Source organism: Suncus etruscus, chromosome 7 (assembly GCF_024139225.1).
Source record: "Suncus etruscus isolate mSunEtr1 chromosome 7, mSunEtr1.pri.cur, whole genome shotgun sequence".
Taxonomy (NCBI): Eukaryota; Metazoa; Chordata; class Mammalia; order Eulipotyphla; family Soricidae; genus Suncus; species Suncus etruscus.
In genome coordinates this window covers 113,908,809-113,928,959 of record NC_064854.1, presented here as the reverse complement: position 1 = coordinate 113,928,959, position 20,151 = coordinate 113,908,809, and positions in this window count along the sequence as shown.

The following is a 20,151-nucleotide window of genomic DNA, read 5'->3' as shown; positions in this document are numbered from 1 at the left end:
CCAGTCTACCTGCTGAGAAAAAAAAAAATTTGTCTAATAAATATATATGGGACTATGCCAATCACACTTTTAAGTAATAATTTTAGACAGATACAGTCCATAATTACTGCATGTATTTATTAAAGCTTTTAGCAATTGGCTGGATAAACATTATTTTGTTTTGTTCTGTTTATTTAATTGATGCAAACTGCGTGCCATAGAGTGTGCAAATTTTTTAGTACATTAGCCACAAATGTATAAAAATTACTGAGTGTTTCTGATGAAACAAATTCCTGGACATTTCCCCTTATCATTATTTTTTTTACTTGTAATTGGAAATCCCTCGTCTTGGTTTTCTAGTCACTTGCTGTTTGTTTCAAATCAATTTTCTATCCATACTCTGAATTTAATGAACTGTATCCAACCATCTTTTAGGAACTAAATGATTACTACTTGCATTGTTCTACAGTAAGGAAAAATATGGGTGTGTGCATCCAACTATATCCACTAGAAAAATAACACACAAGTGGCTAGCAGGTGCTATTAGACAGCCAGTAAGCAAGTTTTGATAGATGGTGCTTAATGCACAAATATTTTATTGGTGGATAGCAGACAAAAATTCAATTATATAAAGGTGGTCTTTTGTTTTGTTTTGTTTGGTGGCCATACCCTGTGTTTACTAGGGCTTACTCTTAGCTGTGTGCTCAGGGATTATGCCTGGTGGGCACCAGAGATTAAAGCCAGATCAGTTTCATGCAAGGCAAGTTGTCCTACCTGATGTACCTTGACTTCCCAATTATATAAAGTTTTAATAAAAAAAATTATATAAAGTTTTAATTAAAAAATAATGTGCAATATGAATAACTCTTAAAATGGCTTAGAAAACAGATTTACAGAAGCAAAAGTAGCTTGAAAATATGAATTAGGCTTAGAAAAAATACAATAGGTATTTGCCCAAGTAAACGAAGGATACTTTTGCTAAACTCAAAGCAAAGGCCTATGATGAAAGAGGCAAAGAGTGATTTTTCAAACGATGATTTTATCTTTCTTTAATACCGAATGAAGGAAGCAGGGCCTCAATGAAATAAATATTAATGAGTCTCAGAATATTAAGGAAACAGAATTAATAAGAGGCAGGTAAAATACTATACAATTTAAATATTTATAAATCAGCGTTACTTGAGTGAAATTTAATTGAACATATTCAACAAACTAAAGCAAGATGTATCTACAATCCTAGTGTTTGTCATGGAGACTTACGTACTAGGAAAATTTAAGCAGGCTGATTTAATGTTGGAGATAAAGCAGCCCATAGCAGATCCAGGAAAGGTAGGCTAGTTAGTGTATCCAAACTACCAGTCAAAACCCTAAATGAAATCATAAATCAGTCCATGAACACCTTGAGGAAAATAACATAGTAAGTAATAGCCAAAAAGGTTCATAAAAAATAGAGCCTGTCAAAGCAACTTAATCCATTTTCGGTATGCTAAGATATTTGGGAGTGGTAATGGATGTAATAGACATGGTTTAGAGAGGCCTGCAGATACCACTAGATAATTTATTTTGGTTCCATCTTGTTGATACAGTGACTGTTGTTTTCACCTTTACCAGCAGGGAAGGATAATATCACTTGTGCTCTTAATGTGTGAGATAGGATGTTATTTATTACATGACATCCTAATGTTAGAATTCAATCATTTGGTAAATCAAATCAGCACCCAGACGATCAAACTAAATGTTACCCAAATGAAAGTGAGAAGTATTGATAAAACTTAAGTAAACTAGTAAACTAAGCTGATGTCTTTTGGAACAACTATGTATGTGTATACACGTACATGTATATGCATATTCAGGCAAAATATGAATCTTTTTACTTGAGGTAATCAAATATCTATAAAAATGTCAAAAATTTATTATTAAAACTCAAAAAATCCAGTAACAAAAAATACAATCTGATTTAAAAACAGCTATGAGCTGAATAGACTCTTCTCCAAGAAGACGTAAAGAGGGACAACATGCACATAAAAATATGTTTAGCCAACAATGGAATCAAGAGACTCAAATCACAACAAGCTATACACAAAAGGGACCTGTTACAACATCAGTCCAGGGGGCTAAGAGTGGAGGTATGAATGCATGTTAGGAACAGGGGTAAAAGTTGGTCAACAAGGGTGGTGGGAATTTCCCCTATTAACTGGCACTATGTACCTCAAATTTAACTGTGGAAGACTTGTAATTCACAGTCACCTCAATAAAAACTATTTAAAAAAAAGAAGAAAAAATTTTAAAAAATGTTCAGTATCTCTAATTGCCACAGAAATGTAAATTACAATGAGATATCATTTCACACTGGTAAGAATAGCTATAAATCAAAAGACGAAACAGGTACTTAAAGAAGATGCAGATAAAATAGAGCCATTATACACTGTTGGTAGGAAGGTTAATAAATGTATTTGGAAAATAGAACTGAAATTTCTCAAAACTTACAAATAAAAATGCTCAATGATTCAGATGTCTTGTTTCTGGGCATTTTCCAAAAATATGAAAATATACATCTAAAGAAATGTATGCACCCCAAGTTAATCACAACTCTACTCACAACAGACAAGAATTAGAAACTACTTACATTAGCACCAATGGTTAACTAATTATTCATTATAAGATCAAGGATGTAATTCAAATACTATATGACTTCACTAATGTGTGCTTGGTTTAAAAAAAAAGAAAGAAAGAAACAACCAAAAAAATTTTTTTTGACTGTAAGAGCAAAATATTGGTTACCAGAAGAGAAGTCTAGAGAGAGAAATGGGTATATAAGTTAAGAGGTCAATTATGGGGGTGGAAATTTGATGATGGATGACTGCGTGAAATATATGTATATGTTGCTATTGCAGTACATTCAAAACCTATATTTTAAAAATGTTACATGCCAGTGTAACTTGAGGAATGGAGAATGTGAAAATCAAAACCTTTTTTATAAATATGCATATCCAATCATATTAAAAAGCTCTACTGAAGCTGTCCAATGACATCTCATTATTCTTAGACCAGTATTCTGAAAGCTTGCCTCATCTGGGCTGTGCACACCACTTCAACCTCACTATTACCACTCCACTTCTAGTTCTGGGTAAGTAATATCCTAGGTCATTTTTCAAGTTTTTCTGGGAATACTGCTTTTCATTTTTTGTTGTGTTTCTTTTGTTGTTCATTGGTTTAGTTTGGGTTTTGACTATCCTCACATAATGATCACCTATATGGTACAGGGGATCAAATCCAATTGGTTTCATGCAAGGCAAGTGTTTTTATTGCCACTGCACCCTTGCGGTCCTCCCTTTTACTTAAGAAACTTCTTCATTTCTCAGCTTTTACTCAAACTCCTCTTTGGGGGAGAGACATGCTCTAATTTCCCAGATAACCTAATTTTCCTAGCATTTATTATAAGAAAAAACATTTCTTTCCTAGGAGTGCTATTTTCAAACATCCTTTGGTATTTCTCTTCAAAATAGGCATTTTGAAAAGAACAAGACTGTAAATTCTACAATAATAGTTGCTGAATAGAAATCCCTTTCAAGTTTGTCTCACCAAGACCTAGCACAGGACCAAACACAGATAAAATAAATAATAAGAATATATGAACATAGGCTCTCCTCATAAAGAGTTAAGTGAAAAGAATTTATTTCCATCCTATTATTAGGACATTCTCTCCAGTTTTCTTTTCAAGTAGAATAATGGGGTAGTATCTTTAATGAGGGCCTTGTTGACAGAGGTGTAAAAACATGAGGTAGCTAAAACTAGAATTGTTGAATTCTACATTTGCACATTATGTTTACTACTTATGTGTTCCAAAATTTCATTTCATGGTGATAATGAATCTGTGGGAAATTAGCATTCTATCACTCTTCACATGAGAGTGTTATGCAGGTTTCCAGAACCATGTATCATGCAGAAAATGAAACATTTTTTTAGGTAAACAGGTTTGTAACACACCCTTCTTTACTGCATCAGTGGTATTTATCTTTACTTGGACAGGCTTAAATCTAGAATTCAAGAGTCTTGAAGTTAGAGTTGATGTTTTCTTTTAAGGTCAGTCGCTGACATGGGACATTTTTTACTTTTACAATAATGCTTAAATGTGTGGATTTAAATATATTATATATAATAGAGAGAGATCTAATGTTGCTAGGACTCAGGCTTCTGGTTTCAATCCACTGCTCTTTAACTAGTTTATTCCTTCAGTAAATGAGACCTGAGGGACCCCAATTAGGCACAGGGGAATGAAAGATGAAGAAGCAGTTCTCATCCTTGTGCAATTCAGTATTCCACAAAATAAATCAAGCTGGAAGCAAAGGTAACTATACAGTAGTAATAAGGACTATTTGAAGCAGCTAGGGTAGATGCCCCAGGCTGCAAGCTCGTGGCCCTAATCTGATTTCAACTGCAACTGTGAAGGACAGCTCCCAAACCTTCCCTCAGGCCCAGATTTTATCTGCAGGAACTGGGGCAGAGTAATCCAGAGCAAGATTGAGCTTAGTCCCACCCTCTATTCTCCCACCCCTCACCCCAACCAACCCTTAATAATAGAGGTAGAGAAATGTCTCACTCTCCCATCCTTTTTCCTAAGAACAATTCTCAGGGGCATTTTATACCTTCCTCAGGGTCCCATTGAACCCCAGATGTCACAGTAAAAATATGTATTTTGTTCTGCCTCATAAATTAAGGAGGAAAAAAAGAGAAAGTAAATGGGGCCAGGAGCAAACAGTTACATGAACATTGAGTGGAAATAAATAATTATCAGGCCTAAAAGTCAACAACAACAGAATCAAGATCTACAAGTTATATACAAAGGGGACTGGTTACACTAGCAGCCCAGGGGGTTAAGGGGGGAAGAATGGGATGCATGCTGGGACTAGGGGTGAAGGGAGGTCAACACTGGTGGTGGGTAACTGCCCTAAATCACATAGGTCTCAATAAAATTTATTAAAAAATAAAACCACATTTATTTATTGGATTTTCTTTCTTCGGAGGCTCATTTTTGTCACTTCTCTCACTTCTGCCTCCTAAGATCAACTCCCAAATAAACTCTCTGTACCCAAACCCCTGTTTCAAGCTTAGCTTTGAGGGGTATTGAGATCATTATATAATCAATGAATAAAAGAAGAGGAAGCACTAGAATTAGGATTGCAAACTAGAAACTCTATTGTTAGCTATGCACAAGCTCTGTCTGCAATGAAATAAGTTGGAGAGTTTGTTGTCTTGTTTTTCGTTAACTTACTTAAAGAACAAGTAATGAACTGTTGAGTGCGACATCCAACGAAATTTAAAGAAATTGAGATAATGCTCTTGAAAAGATTTGGTAAAAATTTGGGAGCATAGAAGACTGGGTTGACCCACCTGTGACCTAGATAGGGAAAACACCGAGATGAGAAACATAAATTAGAAGAGAATTTTATTTATTTATTTATTTTGGATAAAGATGTGTTATTTAGGCAATGCCTTGTGAGCCTCCTGGGATCATACATAAAAGATCATAAAAGATCATGACTTCAGGGTCATTTCTATGACTCCAATCTGAAATCTTATTCCTAGATTTTGCTGTTACTCACAAGAACCCCATTAATCAAAGGAAAGGAATGAGAAGTCAAACAGCAAATATGGACCAAATTGTCTATACAATATATGCTTATGAAAAAAATGAAACAAATAAAAAAGGGAGAGAAACAAAACCAATCTATTGATACAAAACGAATCTATTTTAACTGATTAAAATAAATTTACTTTTTATTATTAACATATTAAAATAGATGTATTGATAATTAACCTCTATTAAAAGACTTACCAATTTTAATACCTTTCTGAGAATGAGGGCAACAACAAAATTCAATATGCTCTTGGGTCCTTTGTTTGAAGGTAGATAGAGGGTCTGGGGAGAGGGTGGAGAGAATACAGTATTTCCATCTAGGAAATGGAAAATGTGACATCTTTCTTAACAAAACATCAGTGAATAAGATGATGTTTTCTTATTGGTAATGAGATATGGGCTTCCTTCCAAACAGTGACAAAGTCCTTCCAGCAAATTTTGTGGCCTTTGATGAGAACTTTGCTGGGCAAGTGTGGAAAAGAAATTTGAGAATGGCATTTTATGTTTTCCTCTGTTGTGTCTTTGATGTGACAAAAGATTTAGTCCTATAAGCTAAGACTATCCATTTTCCTTCTCCCTGAGGAGAGCTTTGTTCCACTTTTTCCTGTTGGGGCACAATCCTAGTGAGGAAGTGACAGATAATTATATCATGCTCTTGTTATCCAAGTACTCATTCTCCAAGGCTCCATAGGTTACATACAAAAGTAAAAGTTATTGAAATTCTTCCTGGCTGCCCTGCTTGAAAAGCCTGCACACCAGTTGTGGACACCAGGACACACCTGGAAGGCCCCATAAAGCAGAAGCTAGCCTCTTTTATCATCTAGGTGCATGCAGAGCTTTGAATCCCATTCATCCTACACAGACCCAACTTCTTCCTGCCTTGCCTCCCACCTCAAGAACCCAAAATCACATGGACAACTTCTTCACCCCTTCCATCTCACTTATCCTATGATTCTGATTTAGATATCTTATCTCAAATCCCTCCACAATTGCCCACTAAGCAAATGGGGTCACTAGTTATTCTCCTGTATAAATTCTGAAATCAAATACTAGGGAACTGACATTGTTAGATTCACAACTTGTAGTGAATTACATTATGATGAAATATAAGACATACTTTAAATCTCAGACAACTGGAAATATGAATGTCAAATCAAAGCCAACAAAAGAACTCACATGCTTTGCTAGACAGGGTCACCAGACCTACCAAATCCTCTTAACTCAAACAAAGCCTCAACCCTCATCAATGAGGAACTTAAAGTCATGCTACATGCAATGACCATGAAAATAAGAAAATTATTAGAAGAGTGATTAACCAATTGAAGGAGCAAATGATACAAGGTGTTGAATCTATACTAATGTAAATAAAGAAGTTAAAAAGACAATAACCAGCCAAAACAACAGAATGCAACAAGCAGAAGACTATATCAGTAGCATTAAAAACATAATACTGGCCATCACCAGGAATAAAGTGACAAAAGAAAAGGGAGATAATGAATGGAAGAGAAAATAAGCTTTGTGCTAAATATAGCAAAAAAGAAAAATCTTCAAATCATAAGCATACCAGAATGAGAGAAATAGTAAAAACAAGAGCAAAAATCAATAATATAGAGATAAAAAAAATAATTAAAAATCAATAAAATCAGTTAGTCCCTTGAAAGAATAAACAAGATAGATAAAACTTTGGAGAGACTCAGTGGAAAAACGGAAAATTTTCAAATAAGCTTGAATCATAGATGAAAGGGGAGGAATGACAGTAATTCTAAATGTAAGGAAAAGAGATTATGACCAACTTTATGATCTTAAGCTCGAGAATCATTATAGGTAGAAAACTTAAACCATTTCCTCTAAATCAGGCACAAATCAAATATGTCCACTGTACCTACTTTTATTCAATATAGGAGTAGAAGTCCTGGCTACAACAATCAGGTAAGAAAAAAAATTAAAGGACCCCAAATTGGAAAGTCAAACTATCACTATTTGCAAATATATATATATATATATATATATGTCCTAGAAACAACAAATCAATACAGCAATATAGCCGTTTTCAAAATCAATACTGAAAAATCAGTTCATTCTTATATGCAAAAAGTGCATCAGAAGAGAGATCAAAGACTATTCCATTTAAAATCATATCTAAGAACATCAAAAGTATTTAGGAATCAATTTTAAAAAATAGATGGGAGATCTATGCGGCAATAAATTGGTTAAGAAATAAATAGAAGATCTTAGGAAATGTATCAAAAGCATCAATATCATTAAAATCAATATCATTGATCAATATCAATATTAAAAATAATATCAATATCAATATTAAAAATCAATATTAAAACTTTATCTTACCTAAACTATCATATAGATTTAATGCAGCTTCTATCCAAATTCAAATTACATTCTTCAAGAATCTAAAAATGTGAATAATAAAGTTTATATGAACTTAGAAGAAACCATGAATAGCCCAAGCCATTTTTAAAAATAATGAATGTGAAAATATCTCACTACCTTATATGGATCTATATTATAAAGCTAGAGTGATTAAAAGTGCATGGTACTGAATAAAGATAGTCTAATCAAATACCCAAGGACAAACCCCTCCCCCTATTTATGGACAGGTAATTTTTTATAAAGTAACCAAAATTATGAAATAGAGTAAAAATAACTTCTTCAATAAGTGGTGCTGAGAAAATTGGATAACTACATGTAAGAAATTAAAACACTATTCTTATCTCACACCTTACACAAAAGTCAACTCAAAGTTGGTCAAAGACCTAGTGCTCTGACCAGAAACTATGAAGTACATTGAAAAAAACATAGGCAGAAATCTCCAAGCTTTGGCCTCAGAGGCATCTTCAACAATCTGCTATCACTGGCAAAGGCAACAAAATTAAAAAAAATTAAAACTGGGACTGTGTCAAATTAAAGAGTTTCTGAATGGCAAAAAGAACACAGGCTGAATCTAAATAACTGCATGGGGAAAAATAGTTCTCTTCAACACTTTAGATAGGATTTTAATATCCAAGACATATAAAGTGTTAAGAGAAATCAACAAAAACAAATCCTATCAGGGGCTGGAGTGGTGATACAAGAGGCAAGGTGTCTGCCTTGTCCTCACTAGCCTAGGACGGACAGGGGGTTTGATCTCCTGGCGTCCCATATGGTCCCCCAAGCCAGGAGCAATTTCTGAGCACAGAGCCAGTAGTAACAACCCCTGAGAGTCACTGGGTGTGGCCCAAAAACAAAACAAAACAAAATCCTATCAATAAATGAGGAGAGCAAATGAACAGGCTTTATTCAGAGGAAGAAAAGTTGGCTTTCAATAAGCACATAAAAAAGTGCTTGGTATCACTTATCAATAGTGAAATCCAAATTAAAACAACAAAGAAATATCATCTCACACCAGTTGAGAATGGCACATATCAAAAATAGTAGGAGCATCTGTGTTGGTGGGGGTGACAGGGTACTTTCATATACTACTACTGGGAATGTTGTTTGGTTCGACCCCTGTGGAAATCAGATAGAAAGTCCTCATTAAACTTGGAATTGAGCTGCCATTTGACCCAGCAATTCCATTTCTGGATATCTGTTCCTGGGTCTTAAAAACATTATTTCAAAATAACATATGCACATCATTATTCACGGCTGAACTTAATACAATTGCTACAATATGGAATCAACCTCAATGTCCAACAACTGATAAATGGATTATGAAGATGCGGTACACAAATTGGTATACACAACGGAACACTATGCAGCTGCAAGAAATGATAAAATTATGCAATTTGCTGCAACCTGGTTGGAACTGGAAAATATGTTTAGTAAAGTGAGCCAGAAGAATAAAGAATAAAGGCTGATCTCTCTCATCTCTGGTATATAAAAGAATTGTATTAGGAAGTGTAATGTAGTTCTTTTTATGACTGAAATCCAACTACTAACATGTTTGTCATCATGGTGCTTAAATAAAGATTTAAGAGAAAGAAAGAGAGAGAGAGAGAGACAGAGAGACAGAGAGACAGAGAGACAGAGAGACAGAGAGAGACAGAGACAGAGACAGAGACAGAGAGAGACAGAGAGAGAAGCACAAATCAAAAAAATTTTAGTTCTGTTAGTGTTGTTGTTTGCTGCTGTTTTTTTTTCCTTATGTGCTTTCTTTTGTTTTTATTTCAGGACCCTGGTAATTGTATGGCGGCTGCCTATATTGCCCTGGTGCCTTTGGAGTTTTTTGCTTGATTTGGAGGGGAGGAGGGTTGGGTCATACCCAGCAGCGCTCAGGGGTTACTCCTGGCTTTATGCTCAGAAATCGCTCCTGGCAGGCTAACAGAACCATATGGGATGCCCGGATTCGAATCACCGTCCTTCTGCATGCAAGACAAATGCATTATCTCCATGCTATCTCTCGGGCCCCTGATTTTATTTTATCTTTTATTCTATTTATCTATTTTTTTCTTTTTTGTATTGTTGTTATGTTTTTCTTCCTTCTCCCTCTCTGCTCTTAAACTGATAGTTATAGCCTCTAGAAGGACTCCTCTCATTTTTTTGCTTGTTTAATTTTTGCCCCATTTTATTTGTTGTTGTTGTTGTTGTTATTATTATTATTATTATTATTATTATTATTATTATTATTATTATTGTTTTCTCTTTCCTTCAAACAGAACCACATAACTTGAACCTTCTTGTTTCATCCCACTAATGGAGGGGAAAATAATGGAGGATAACGAGACCAAATAGTCAGATGAACATTAAGTAGAAATAAAAAAAAAAAAAAGATCAAAATTAAGCACCAAATCCAAAGCCAAAGACAACAAAATCGACACCCAATTTACAACATACTAGACACAGATCCGACCACCTATACTAGCAGTCTGGAGGGTAAAAGAGGGAGATATGGGGTATATGCTGGGAACAGGGGTGGAGAGAGGACAATAGTGGTGGTGGGAACACCCCTAATTCAATATCACTATGTACCTAAAATATTACTGTGAAAGATTTGTAAGCCACTTTGATCAAATAAATAAATAAAAAGAAAATGTAATGTAGTAAAAAGGGGGAGCCTCATCATCCTTGACCCCCGAACCTAGGGAGGAAAATGACAGAGAAGAAAAGAAAACTAGGAGAGAAGGAGGAAAATGAGAAAAGGAAAGTAATGTGGGAACATGGGTTTGGGCTTCTATTATACTGTATATGAGGAAAAGTGGTAAAGCTGTGTATATCCAAAGCACAGACTCAACTACACTGGAAACATGAAATCTAAGACGAAACCACTGAACTTCAATGTGCCTTCCAAGGTGTCAGTGGATTAGGGAGGTTAGTTAGGCTGTAGGAGATGGAGTTTTGGGAGCACCAATGATGGGAGTTGACACTGGTGGTGGGATTTGGGTAAAAATAATATACCCAGGGCCCGGAGAGATAGCACAGCGGTGTTTGCCTTGCAAGCAGTCAATCCAGGACCAAAGGCGGTTGGTTCGAATCCCGGTGTCCCATATGGTCCCCCGTGCCTGCCAAGAGCTATTTCTGATCAGACAGCCAGGAGTAACCCCTGAGCACCGCCGGGTGTGGCCCAAAAACCAAAAAAAAAATAATAATAATAATAATATACCTAAAGCTCAACTATTAATAACTTTGCAAGGCATGGTTCTTTAATTAAATTTTTAAAATGTTAAGCAAATTATCAAGTATTAAATTTGCTACTGAACTTACATTATTAATATCATCCCCCCTCACTCAAGTACTCCTTGTCATTCAAATACCTTTATTTATACTAAAATATATAAAACCAACCGATGCTCAGCAAAACTCAGAGTATCCTAATAAATAGTTTTCTGAAGTCAAATGATAAAGTTTTCTAATACAGATAAAGTCTTGACAAATGACAAATTAAGTCTACTTAGATAGAAAACAGTAAGGGTGATGGAGTGAGGGAAGGGAATAATGACTGAAAGACATGACACTTTTAAAAAAAACACTTAAATATCAAAACAAGAAATCTTTGGTAAAATTGACAAAGACCAGGTATTTATCTCCATTAATTAGCTTGCTGTAAAAATATACATAAAAATAAAGATAAAAATGTTATACAGAGAACCATAAAATTCATGTTAAAGATTATATCCTCAACTCTGATTAAGTTAAAATATTCTAATTTATAGTTAAAAATTGTGTTTATAGTTTCAATCATTATTTTATTATATTTAAAAAAAATTTTAAATAATTTTAGTTTAAGTTTAAGTTAGTGTCACTATTTAGCCATTACTTTTATTTGGAAAACTACTCCTTCTAATGAATTGTCTCAATTTCAGTGGCTTTCTCCAAATACCAGTTATTCTGTATAAAGAAGACTTCATGTATTCTAAAATTTAACTCCTGGGGCCGGAGCGATAGCACAGCAGTAGGGCATTTGCTTGCACAAAGCAAACCCTGGACGAACCCTAGTTCGATTCCCAGTATCCCATATGGTCCCCCATATGGAGATCTGGCCGGGTGTGACCCAAAACCAAAACCAAAAAAAAAAAAAAAAGCTAACTGCTCCCATCATGATTACTGCCTTAGTTCAGAGCAACATTATTTCTCATTTAAGTTTTTACAATCACCTCCTGACCTACCTTTATCCAGTTCCTCCCTAATGCAGAAAAATGAAGGCTTCCAGAATTATCTCAGCATATTTTGAATAGTTCTTTAATATTCAACCAAGTTTCTTCTCTCTTCCAATTCATTTTTCTCCAACACCACCACCCAGCTATTGTTCTTGTACAGTTTTGTACTCCTCATTCTAGTTTCTCATCACTCTCTTTGCCCCAGTTTAATGTTGCCGTACAGCTCAGCCCTTTGCATCAATTTAATGCATCCTAGCTTGCAGTTCTTAATTGAAAACTCATTTCTTTCAACAAGATTCCAGGAAGCTTTTCTAGATCACTTGGATTTGATGTTGCATAGCATTATACGATAGTGAGATATAGAATATAGTGAACTATTTTTAACACTGTTACTTAAGAGAGCAATAGGTCTGAAGCTTTCAGAATCTCCAGAAATTGGCTGAGTACCTAACCTGTTATACCTTGTGTATGCTTAACAAACAAGAAATGAATGAGTGAAGGCAGAATCAAGGAAACTAAAAAGACTGTCATGATGGAATGAATTTGCAAAATTAAGCAAAGGCATTTTCAAGTCTGCTTAGCTAAGAATTTGAAGTTAAGATATCAAACCATCCTAAGTAGTTATATTTGGGGAGTATAAAAAGGGAATCTCTTTTTTTTTTTTTACTTTATATGCCTAACAGTTGTACCTGTAAATAAATCATTTCCATTTGACACAAAGGAAAAATAATTACTCAAAACTATATGTTTTTAAATAGTTTATAATCACCTTATATGAATATTTTATTCAGTTATTTTTCTAAATTTTTTAAAATCAAATTATAATAATATATATTTTACAAGGCTGTGGACATTATTACCTTACCTATATGTGATGTTTATAGAAAGTTTCAGCAATGCTTTTGCCTGTCCGTGAACTTTAGAAGGTTCTTCACAATAATGTGTTCTGAGAGTTTAACAGTGTTTCTTTGGGAGAGAGAGATTGATTAGGGAGTGAAAAGAAAGAGTACATTTGGAAAGAAGGGCTTCAGCTTCTCCTTGTACAGTATTACAGCACAGAAAATTTACAAGAAGCTATATTACTTCCATAATAAAATAAAAACTTATTAAAAATTAAAAAGAAAATATTGACAACAATATTATGAGGCTTTTAAAAATACTTTAATACTCCTGGCAACTTTATGAGGTTGGCATTATCGTCATTTTAAAGATGAAAAAACTAAGACTCTAAGAAGTTCTGTTATTTTTCCAAGGTCAAAAAGACAGAAAGTGACAGTCAGAGAACTGAAACACAAATCTTATTTCAAGGCCTGATTATATCTGTTAGATAATGTAATATACTCTGGTTGCTTTTCTGCGTGTGTGTGTGTGTGTGTGTGTGTGTGTGTGTGTGTGTGTGTGTTTTGTCATTTTATTGAACAAGCAAATAGTGATTTGTTTAGAGGATAAGTACATTGCCATAAGACTAGAGAAAATTTTATTTTCCTTTTTAGTCCAGTAATAAAGCTTATGGGTATTAAATAAATACTTTCCTGGCCCACAGCACCCAAAGAAGAACCATATTAGCTGCAAAATTGAGAACAAAATTTCTTGTAACATTATTATAAGTATCTTAAACATTGTCATATTTTCTAAATAGTCTCTCTCAGCTTGGATATAGGAAGAAATATACATTTTAATTTAATAAGGCATAATATGTGTATTTACATTTTATATAAATGCATATTTATAAATTATTAAAATAAATAACAATTGCAAACAATTGAGATAATTATGTAAGATATTTAAGGATCTAGGATTCATCTAGCAAAGGAAGTTAAAGAAAAATTTAGTGAAAATGATAAATTATCTCTGAAAAATAAGACACATGGGAAAAAACATTAATATTCCTTGTTTATAAATTGGAAGAAGTTACAGATGCATCAAGATCCCCATCAAAATCCCCATGGAATTCTGCAAGAATATAAAGAAACAAATAACTCTAAAATTTCTCTAGAGTCATAAAATTCTCTAAATGGCCAAAGAATTCTGAGAAGAATTAAAAAGAAGATACAAAGTATTGAATTCTACTACTTTAAAATAATCTACAAAACTATTGTAATCCAAACCACATGATAGTGAAAAAAGACAGACTCTTAGGTCTATAAAATAGATCAAGTATAAGAATAGTTAATTTACACTAAAGTAGCTAAATGTATGAAGCTTGGCAAGAAAAGCTTCAACAAATGGTTCTAGGAAAAATGAAAAGTCACGTTTAAAAAATGAAATTAGATGGGGCCAAAGCGATAGTACAGTATGTGGGATGTACTTATATGAAGTTGATCTGGATTCAATCCTCCACATCCCATATAGTCCCTAAGCATCCTAGAAGTGATCCCTGAGTGCAGAGCCAGAGATAACTCCTGAGCCCAGCTGTGTGTAGGCCCTACTCCCTCAATAAAAAGAAAGAAATTAAACCCCTCGCTTATGTCACACACAAAGATTAACTCAAATTGGATCAAAGGCTTGATATTAAATATATTTCTATAGAAACCATTGAGGAAAACTTAAGTAGCACTCTTCAATATTTTGACCTCAGAGCTGTCTTCCATAATACAACTCACTGACAAAGGAAACAGAAGCTTCTGCACTACAAAATAAATAAAGCCTAAAATAAAAATTAATTATACTGATTGGAAGAAAATATTTGTATATCATTTGTTACCCCACATTCTTGGTGTAACCTGAGCTACTAGAACCTCCCATTCCTAGGAGGAGTCTTGGGCGATTTACATGTGACTTTACCTGCTAGACCCTCCCAGGAATGGGAGGGGTCTGGGGAGATTATATAATGTTTGTCCTGAGGGGCCAAAGGGATTTGGCCGGCTTGGAAAGGTAGGAGGAGCAAAGATGGCTGAGAGACAAGTACAATGCAGGATAAATGGTTATGTTAGGCCACACATGAATAAAGATGCTATTTATGCTAGGGCATGAATAAAGATGCTATTTCCTGAAGCCTGCTTATGAGTGAGATTTCTGTCTGCCGTCCTCCTGAACCTGATGACCCGCAGGTTGGAGAAGGTGGAGCCACGTGGCCTGGGAGGGCAGAGAATGGTCCCTCCATTCATCCACCATCCAAGCCCATCCTAAGGACTTAGTGCAACAATCATTCATTATACAAATGGCTAATAACCGAGATATATAAAGCCTCCTCAAAGATCAACAACAACAACAACAAAATCCCAAAATATTAAAAATTGAGGTTACTTTGGGACTGGAGAGATAACACAGATAGGGTGTTTGCCTTGCTTGCGGCTGACCAGGGACAGAACCGGGTTAGATTTCCGTTATCCCATATGGTCCCCCAGTCTGCCAGGAGCAATATCTGAGTGCAAAGCCAGGAGTAACCCCTGAGCACAGCTGGGTGTGTCCCCAAAACAAACAAACCAAAAAAAAAAATTGAGGTAAGGAGATATAAAAGACTTCTTAAAAGGAGACATAAATTAACAGCAAGCATGTGAAATGTTCTACAGGACTATTATCAGGGAAATCAAAATCAAAATTATAACATGATTATTTTTCATCTTTATTTTTATTTTTTTCTAATAATATCTTTAAGCATCATGGTTACAAACATATTCATAGATGGGATTCAATCATAAAATGTACATTCCCCCTTTATCAATGCAAACTTCCTGCCACCAATGTCCCCCCCAACTTCTTCCCCACCCCTTGCTTGTCTTCAAGATAGGCAATCCATTTATCTCACTCAGTACCATTGTCATGGTAGTTTTAGTGTAGTCAATTTTCTAACTGTGCACATCACTCTTTGTAGTAAGCTTCATATTATGGGCTGGTCCTTCCAGTCCTCACCTCTATTGTCTCTGGGTATTATAACCATACTGTCTAATATTTTTCTTTTGTTTTTCTGGGCAGGGGAGGTCCACACCTGGTAGTGCTCAGGAGTTACTCCTGGCAAGCACAGGGGACCATATGGGATGCCGGGATTAGAACTGATGACCTTCTGCATGAAAGGTAAATGTCTTACCTCCATGCTATCTCTCTAGCCCCTAATATTTTTCTTAAATCCCATAAATAAGTGGCATTATTCTATCTGCTTCTGACTTATTTCACTCAGCATAATAGTTTCCATGTTCATCCATGTATAGACAAATTTCATGACTTCATTTTTTCTAACAGTTGCATAAATGATGTTGTTGGGCATCTGGGTTACTTCCAAACTCTGGCTATTGTAAGTAGTACTACAATGAACATAGGTATGCAGAGGGCATTTTTGTATTGTGTTTTTGTGTTCCTAGGGTATATCTCTAGGAGTGGTATTGCTGGATCATATGGGAGCTCAATTTCCAGTTTTTTGAGGAATATGCACATTGTTTGCAAGGCTGGACTAGATGTCATTCCACGAGCAGTGAATAAAAGTGCCTTTCTCCCCACATCCCTACCAGCACAGATCGTTCTTCTTTCTGATATGTACAGTCTCTGTGGTGTTGTTTTGATTTGCATCTCCCTGGTGATTAGTGATTTGGAGCATTTTTTCATGTGCCTTTTGGCCATCTATATTTCTTCTTTGAGGGAGTGTCCATTTCTTCTCTCCATTCTTTGATGGAATTAGATATATTTTTGTGTTAAGTTCTGTCAGTACCTTTATATCTTAGATATTGGTCCCTTATCTGATGGGTATTGGGTGAATAGTTTCTCCCATTTTGTGAGTGGCTTTTGTATCCTAGTTACTATTTCCTTTGATGTGCAAAAGCTTCACAGCTTAATATAGTCCCATCTGCTTATTTCTGCTTCCAATTGTTTGGACAGTGGTGTTTCCTCCTTGAAGATGCCTTTAGTCTCAATGTCATGGAGTGTTTTACCAGTGTGTTGTTCTATATACTTTATGGTTTTGGGTTTGATATCAAGGTCTTTAATCCATTTAAATTTGACCTTTGTGCATGGAGTTAGATGGAGGTCTGATATTACTTTTTTGAATGTGGCTGACCAGTTGTCCCAACAACTCTTGTTGAAGAGTTTTCCTTGCTCCAATTTGCATTTCTTGCCTCTTTATCAAAGATTAATTGGTTATATGTCTGAGGAACATTCTCTGAAAACTCAAATCTTTTCCACTGATCTGAGGATCTGTCTTTATTTCAATACTATGCTGTTTTAATGACTATTGCTTTGTAATACAATTTAAAGTGTTGCCAACCCCACCTTCTTTTTCCTAAGGGTTATTTAGTTAATCGTGAGTGTTTGTTGTTCCAAATAAATTTCAGGAGTATTTGATCCACTTCTTTGAAAATATCATGGGTATTCTTAGAGGAATTATCTTAAATCTGTGCAAAGCTTTGAGGAATATTGACATGTTCATTATGTTAATTCTTTCAGTCCATGAACAGAGTGTGTGTCTCCATTTCCATGTGTCCTCTTTTATTTCTTGAAGCAGGGTTTTGTAGTTTTCTTTGTATGGGTCCTTCACATCTTTAGCTAGGTTGACTCCAAGTTATTTGAGTTTCTGTGGCACTATTGTGAATGAGATTGATTCTTAATGTCTATTTCTTGTGTATAAGAGGGTCATTGATATTTATGTGTTAATTTTGTAGCCTGAAACTTTTCTATATACATCTATTGTTTCTAGAAGCTTTTTGGTAGAGTCTTTAGGGTTTTCTAAATATAGTAGCATGTCACCTACAAATAGTGAGAGATTGACTTCTTCCTTTTCTATCTGGATGCCCTTGATATCTTTTTCTTGACTAATTGCTCTGGCAACTTCTTCCACTATTATGTTAAATAGGAGAGGTAAGAGGGGACAGCCTTGTCCTGTGCAAAATTTTAGAAGAAAGGCTTTCAGTGTATCTCCATTGAATATAATATTTGCCATGGGCTTGTAGTAAATGGCCTTGACTATAATGAGAAAAGTTCCCTCCATTCCCATTTTGTTGATAGTTTTTAATCATGAACTGGTGTTCGACTTTATCAAATACTTTCTCTGCATCTATTGATATTAACTTATGGTTATTTTTTATTTTATTAATATGGTGTATTACGTTGATTGACCTCCATATGTTAAACCATCCTTGCATCTCTGAAATGAAACCTAACTGGTCTTTGAGCATGACCTTCTTGATGAGGCATTGGATCCTATTTGCTAGGATTTGGTAGTGGGGATCTTTGCATCTCTTTTCATCAGGGATGTTGATCTATAGTTCTCATTTTTGTCGCATCTCTGCCTGCTTTTGGTATCATGGTGATGTTAGCTTCATAAAAACTAGTTGGGAGTGCTTCTAATTTTCTGGATGATCCTGAAAAGGAGATGTTGGTCTATGGTTTTCTTTTGTGCAGCCTCTGTCTGCTTTTGGTATCAGGGTGATGTTTGCATCATAAAAACTACTTGGGGGTGTTTTCTGTTTTCTTCAATTTCCTAAAAGTTTCTGAAAAGGATTAGTAGTAGGTCCTCTTGAAAGGTTTGAAAGAATTGGTTAGTAAATTTATCTGGGCCTGAACTATTGTTTTGGGAAAAAAGTTTTTATCACCATTTTAATTATCTCAATAGTGATAGGTCTGTTCAGATATGGTAGATCATCTTGGTTCAATCTGGAAGTTTATAAAAGTCCAAAAATTTATCTATTTCTTCCAGGTTCTCTTGTTTTGTGGCATAGAGTTTCTCAAAGTAGTCTCTGATTACCTTTTGAATTTCTGTAGTATCTATAATTATCTCCCCCTTTTCATTTCTAATTATTTTATTAAATTTCTCCTTTTCCCTTTCTTTGTGAGTTTTGCTAGTGGTTATTTTTGGATAGTTTTTTTGGATTTCCAATTCATTATTTTCTGCTCTAAGCTTTGGTATTTCTTTGAGTCTGTCTATTTTTTGTATATTTTGTTGATGATGTCATTAAGTTATTTGTGTAGGCCTTTTCTTCCTTCTGATGTGTGCTTTCAAAGCTATAAATTTTCTTTAGAAATCACTTTTGCTTGTGTCCTACAAATTCTGATAATTTATATCTTCATCCACATTTGTTTCCAGGAATCTTTTGATTTCCTCTTTGATTTTGTCTCTGACCAACTGGTTGTTCAGTATTGAGCTATTTAATTTCTAGGTATTAAAGTTTTTTCCATATTCATTTGTAATTCACTTCTAATTTCAGTATATTATGATCTGAGTAAAAAGATAGCTTGTACAATTTCTAACTTCTTGATTGTATGATGGTATGTTTTTTAAGCCAGCATGTGGTCTATTCTGAAGAATGGCTCAGGTGCATTGAAGAAGAACATGTATCTAGTACTTGGGAGTTGGATATATATATTTAGGCCACCTTCTTCCATTTTTTTTTTTTAGAGGTAGTATATTCTAATTAGGTTTCAGCCTGGTTGACCTATCAAGAGGAGACAGGACAATGTTGAGGTCTCCCACTATTATTGTGTTGTTATTAATGTCTTCTTTCAGATTTGTCAACAATTGTTTTAAATATTTTTTGGTCCCTCATTAGTGCATATATGTTTAGGAATGTAATTCCTTCTTGTTGACCATATCCTTGATTATTATGAAATGACCGTCTTTATTCCTTGTAACTTTTTTAAGTGTAAAATCTGTGTAATGTGATATTAATATGGCCACTTCAGCCATTTTTTAAGACAGTTGTTTGCTTGGATCATTGCCATCCAACTTTTTATTTTGAATCTATGTTTCTTCTGATTATTTAGATGTATTTCTTGTAGGCAGCAGAATGTTGGATTCAGCTTTTTGTTCCATTTTGCCACTCTGTGTCTCTTAACTGCTGCACTTAATCCATTGACATTGAGAAAGTTAATTGTCATGGATTTAGTGCCAGCCTTGTGTAGAAGTTTAGTGTGTGTCTTGGTCTGTCTTATCTTACAGTAGACCTCTCAGTTTGTTGTTTTAGGCTGTTTTTGAGTCTATAAAGTTTCTGAACTGTTGTTTATCCATGAAGCTGTGTATCC